This window comes from Xyrauchen texanus, chromosome 45 (assembly GCF_025860055.1).
Source record: "Xyrauchen texanus isolate HMW12.3.18 chromosome 45, RBS_HiC_50CHRs, whole genome shotgun sequence".
NCBI lineage: Eukaryota > Metazoa > Chordata > Actinopteri > Cypriniformes > Catostomidae > Xyrauchen > Xyrauchen texanus.
In genome coordinates, this window is record NC_068320.1 from 5,821,127 (window position 1) to 5,827,395 (window position 6,269).

The window sequence follows — 6,269 nt, forward strand, 5'->3', positions numbered from 1 at the left end:
TTAATGACTGACCTAGAATCAGTTATCATCTTTATTTGAGCAGTGTTATTGTTTGATCAACTCAATTAAAATTATTAACAACAGTTGAAAAGACAATAATTAAATAGCAAATCTGAGTTAAGTCTTCCTGCATCAAGTTAACTCAAATTCAATTGTTAATTCACTCTACTTGACCACCAAGTTATATGAACTGAAATACTCTATTGAGGGAACGAGTTTACTCAATCAAATGAGTGCAATTAATACTAATTAGGTTTTTCAGTGTACTTATTCTGTTCGGCAATATTTATTTCCTTTTTAGTGTAGACTACTGTAAGTTACCGTACTTGCAATTCAGCATCTTTTTTTTTAAACGAGGGACGAATTGAATTATTAATACTATGATACAATTACTGTTAATTAAGTAAAATAGTCTCGTACTGAATCTGGAAAATTTAGTTAAACTGGTTTACGACGACATCACTTCTCAAAAACAAAATGCCAACATTATGGCATCAGTTATTTTTCATTTCATGGGAAATCTTAGCTATACTTTTTACAAAGAAAGAACATCCCCATTTGACATCATTCTTCAGTAGTTCAGTTCAGTGGAAACACAACTTTTTGACCAATGAGGGGAAATTCAAGATCAATTCATGGCACTACTCCAGTGCACTGATAATAAGGTGTCCAACCCACTAAAGGCACTGAAGCAGGTAAGGGTTATTCGTAAACGTCCTAACGCTGCTTAGAATGCTTTTTTTCACGCTCACATTGTGACATCATAAAAGAAATGACGTCAAAAAGGACTAAATGTCAACTGCATTATTCAATCCCACGGTCATCTGATCTCATTGAACAGGGGGTAAACTATCGGATTACCTGCGACATATCGCATATCATCACTCACACTCTGTGTGAGAGGGAGAAAGAATTCGCATGTGTTAGCAATGATGGTTTAAATATGGATCACCAGTCCTTTACATGTTGCGTAAGCACCGGACAGGCGTTGTCGTATGATAGGCCTATGTGACGGACATTAAATGGCTTTTCTTGCTCAATGGAGCACGTAGAGTTGATTCAACCTTCATTATCGCGCCTATTATTAATCTGAATCGAAGCGAACACGCACTCAACACTTTTGATACGCCTGAATTCCATTTCTGGCTGTGTAAAGTATTGTGGGCGAATCCTAATTTCATTAAACATATATGTCTTAAATAGGCCTATAGGCTACTTTCTACACACGATAGTCTAAAAAAGGCTAGCCGTCCTGCACAGATGTTACGAGACTTATTCGCGTTCATCTCTTCCAGGCCAGACGGAGAATTAACGGGAATAAATATATAGGCTATATATATATATATATCATCTTATCATCAAACGCCATTTGATGACTCCATTTTGACTCCATGAATTTAATCCACCCGTAAAAACCCACGAATAAAAACCCCGTAAATTTAAAGGGATATCCACTGATATAAAAGGTAATCATATAAATGTCCGTCTTTTGCTGAAAATTAATAACTTTTTTAATTATAATTAATCCGGATCGGTTTGATAAAAGAAAAAGAGCAATGGTTCATGCTTTTAAGCTCTTTATCTCTCGAATCTTTTAATATTTAGATATATTTGCATTTTTCTTTTCTGTGCGTGTCGGGACGTTTTGATTCATGGTAGTTATGCTATCTATGAGATAATTATTTTTTTTTTTGGCTCTGTCACCCCGCACTCATACACAGCAAGAATGCACAAAGCGAAACAGGAAATATAGTGTGAGCATGTGTATGTGTGTGTGTGTGTGTGTGTGTGTGACCGCAGATACACAGTACTTTACACACTCTAAAAGTATTGCAGCGGAAAAAAACCCCACCGACGTCGCCAAACGACAACTTTAAATTTAATTCATTAAAGCACGTCCATGTGCAGCGAAAGAAACGAAAACCTGACGCGTAACAAACGCGGTTTTATTTTTTCCCTCTTCAAAGATTTTGCCTGTCAGTTTTAACACACCTTACCCCGCCATGTTGAGAGCGGGTTAGACACATGAGTGTCGATGATTTCCGATCATATTCAACGCACCTGATTCGCGTATACCGACCAGTTCGCGACGGTCAATAACGATTACATAAACAGCGTCCGACGATGTGAACTTAAAAGTGTTGATGTTTACACGGAAACATTCTGTCCTTAGAAATCGAAAGGAGGTCCGATAGCAGTTCAAAATAAAGTCCGTCGCTTTGAGGAACATCGCGTATCGAAAATATCGCTCGTTACATAAACGCTATCTGTCAGCGACATTTCCAGCGCGCGTAAATATATTTATCGTCAGAAGCGAAAGTGACATTCGCGTTATGTAGAAATACGGTGGTTGCATTTTGTCGGACCTTTTGTATATATAGGCTATATATTTTTTTCCAACTCTTAGTCGAAGGTTTTTGTATATTTCTGACAGCTACAAACAACCTCCAAATGTTTTTTATTGAGGAAAAAGCGTCCGTATGCGGAAATTCGCGCGAAAAAGCGCGAGCCCTTGTAGAGCACGAGCATTATTACTAAATTAAGTTAATACTGGTAATGTCGTTTTTACCTTAAGCTTGTTTCCCCGTCTATCTGAATTGTGTTATCCTGTGTTCTGGTTGAAGCAGGAACGTTGCGTGTATGCGTGTGTCAGCTGAATACTCAAGTCCAATATGGCATCATCTCTCGTCTGCGCATGTCTCAACATCTACAGATTATTTTCAAGCCGACTCCTTCATTGACCTTTATTTACAGTTGCAAAATTTGTTCAGCCCATTATAAATAGAAATGGGCCCGAGCCTCCGCCTCCCTCGTGCGGAGAAACTCAGTGTCTGTGTCTTAAAACGTAGTGAGCTGCCTACATGGACAGCATTTTGTGGAAGCCTATTAATTGGCGCGTGCCGCACTTTTGGGCGTCATTGGCGCATGCAGCGTTTTTGGACATCTTGAACACTTCGATGTTGTTTTGGTTGGCGCCCAAAATGCTGACTGCTGTTTTTGTTGGTATTTCATTAGTTTTTGTGACACAGACAGTGTTGCAATCTCACTTGTTTTTCATCTTGATCATCAGTTTGATTATATCTTCAAACTTACACAATCATATTAGCTAAATATTAACTCTGTTTTTACATATACAAAGTTGTATTTTTCTTCATGGTGTAGGCCAATTGAAATAATTTATAAAAAAATAAATAATAGCCTATCCGATTGTTGTGTTATTTAATTGTTACTATGCACCTCTGCTGCCTGTCTTTAAAACTTGTTTGTGATCATCATTATGTAAACAAAGACAGAGTAAAAATAAAGACAATTTCACAAATAAATGTACAGGAAAATAGAGAGAAATGAGAGTTTAAAGTCATGAGAGGGCAGATTTAGTCAGTGAAACAGAAATCTCTTTAAGGAATAATATAACATAAAGAAAATGGAAGTGAATGGGGACATTCCGTAAACGTTAAAATACTCATTATGTCAAAAGTATAGCCACAAGATGTAAACAATATAACAGGATTTTAGTGTGATAAACTCGTTTACTAACCTTCTAGACAATTTTACAACTTTGTTGCGATGACATAATGTCAACAAACCCTAAAAACGAATGTAAAATTATGATTTACACAACTTTACAACTGAAATAATACATGAAGAAATTTAACAGAATAATTTCAATAACAAAAAAAAAGTTTATAAAAATGATAAACTGCACATTTCTGCCTTCAAACCCTCTGAACACTGGCCCCATTCATTGAGTGCCTCAATGTAAACTCGTTTTTTTAAGGAAAATGAGTCTATATTAATGTTTTGTAATCAACATTATGCCACAAATGTTATCGATTGAGCATACTTGTATTGAACCCAGAATAAGCTACTCATTTAATAACAGTACATTTAACCAAAAATCAGATATACATAAATAACCTTCATTTAACCAAATTATGACTGAAAACTATGAATATTACAATGATATTAAGTAGATCACAAACTCATCACAGTTCGACATAATTAATAATTTAGTAGCTACATGTTTTAAAACGTAAAATAACTAAATAATGAAATTAGCCTCAAAACTGTTTAAAAATGACAGCCCATTGCTCGTCCTCGGTGTAACGTTGCCATCCGGTGGTAATGATGTATATAGCTGTACTGAGTTTAAATAAGTCGGCATTTACAGTCAAATATAAAGTGAGCTCTCCTACAGAGTAAAAAATGTGCACCGTAATAATGAGGCATGCAGGACTGGGGGAGAAGGAGGCAGTTAGTTTATCAGGCAACATAATCAACGCGCATGCTCTCTCTATCTCTCTCTCTCTCTCTCTCTCTCGCTCCACCCCCCCCCCTCTCGCTCGCTCTCTCGCTCTCTCTCTCTCTCTCTCTCTCTCTATGGCACATACAAGTGGAAATTCCTTGTGCAGCCAAAAAAGAAAAGAAAAGAAAAGAAAAGAACTGGTCTTATAAGCACTGGCTCTTGGTGATGTTGCAGTAACAGATGGTTTGTGCCTTGAGGTTAATCTATAGGAGGAGACTGTAACAAGCAGGTCTAGAGACAGATTACCAATGACTGCAGCGACCTTGCGGGAGGAGAGATACAATGTGGGTCAATACCTTATCCTACTCAACCCTGTGTTGTAGTACTGCTAGTTCAACTAGGCAAATTAGCTCTGGAGATTTTGTATTTTTTTTTTTTGCTTAAATAAATGCTGTAAAAGTATTGTTCATTGTTAGTTCAAGTTAACTAATGTTAACCGAACAAGTGTTATCTTTGCGTTTCTGTGACAGCTGAAAGGCGAGTGACAATAGAGGAGGAGGAAATAGACATTATTTGGAACTGGTTGAGCAGGAAAACAAACTTTTCTGTAAAAAAGTTTTAGAAAGTAACTTAAAAGTAATGTAATGTGATTACTTTTCACTGAAGTAAACAGTTAAGTAACTTATTTGAGAGTGATTAGTGGATTACATTTTTTAGTAACTTTTCCCAACACTGCTGAACACAGATATATATTAGATACTGTATGTAAATACATTTTACATTTATGCATTTGGCAGACACTTTTATCTAAAGCAACTTACAGAGCCCTTATTACAGGGACAATCCCACCAGAGCAACCTGGAGTTAAGTGCCTTGCTCAAGGACACAAAGGTGGTGGCTGTGTGGGATAGAACCAGCAACCTTCTGATTACCAGTTTACCAGTTATGTGGTTTAGACCACTACACCACCACCACACAGTGATATATCTTGTTCATTTATTTATAAATAATAACCCTTTGTTTTCAGAATTCATATTGGGGTTTTTTTTGTTTTTGTTTTTTTTACAAAAAAATGCTTAAATATAGTCACTGTCAATGCTTCTCATTTGTACCCACCTACTGGCATTAAATATGTGATCTCCAGAAGTGGTTATTGAACAAATTAATTAATTAAATCAAAATGACACTCTGTGCCCTCTCATTTCAACCACTGTATCCTTAATTTTATCTTGGTCGATTTTAATTTAATAAAATTTATTTTGCAGCAAGTTACAGAGGTATACTGTACTGCATTTGATTTATATTTAATGTTTGGTATCGTTTTAGAGTTTGCATGTCTACAAAAGCTGACATCGCCTATATAACCTATACTCATTTTAGCAACGTTATATTTAATTAGGGATTATAGTGACAAATGTGTGCCCCTTTACAAATTTCATCATGGCACCGACTCTGATTATAGTCTTGATTTGAGAATGAATAATCTTCCAAATTCCTTTTGTACTTGCTGATCAGACCTGCACCCCATCGCTCTACACAAAACGGTTTCATTTCTCTCACGTCACTTTTACTCTGACATTCTACTATGAGGATTTTGTTCTGTTTGAGGCACTCAGTTGTACTTTTATGTTGTGGATAATTTTCACTTGCGTGACCCATTGTCTTTAGAGTTGTCTTTAGAGTTATACATCATTGACACTGAGATAATAAACCAATCCCACACCATTACATGCCCTTCACTACTAGTCAAGTTTTTTGAAATTATTCTTTGTTTTATATAGTGCAAGAGACATCAGAAGATCCTTTATGTACATATTGGTTTGTTAACTCTGGTCTTTGTATAAAGATATTCAGATTAGTTGTCAAGAACTTAATTTCTTAACTCCAATCCTACATTTGTGGTTACAGCCTTGCAAAGTACCTTTGGTTATTTATTAGTACTAACACTAAATTAAGCCTAAGCATGAAAAAAAAAAAAAAAATAGCTATATATTTTTATTCAGCCGTCATTATTTTTAAGCAA

At 36.0% G+C, this 6,269-nt stretch overlaps 1 protein-coding gene across 2 annotated transcripts in view; it reads right to left on the minus strand.

Annotated features, from left to right (window-relative positions):
• Positions 1-2,723, minus strand: part of LOC127637622 (scm-like with four MBT domains protein 2) — a 69,274-nt gene extending 66,551 nt beyond the window's left edge. For both annotated transcript variants that reach the window (XM_052118775.1, XM_052118774.1), the window contains exon 1: positions 2,570-2,723. The gene's annotated coding sequence lies outside the window, so the exon portion shown is untranslated. The remainder of the gene's footprint in view (positions 1-2,569) is intronic.
• Positions 2,724-6,269: the final 3,546 nt, after the last annotated feature.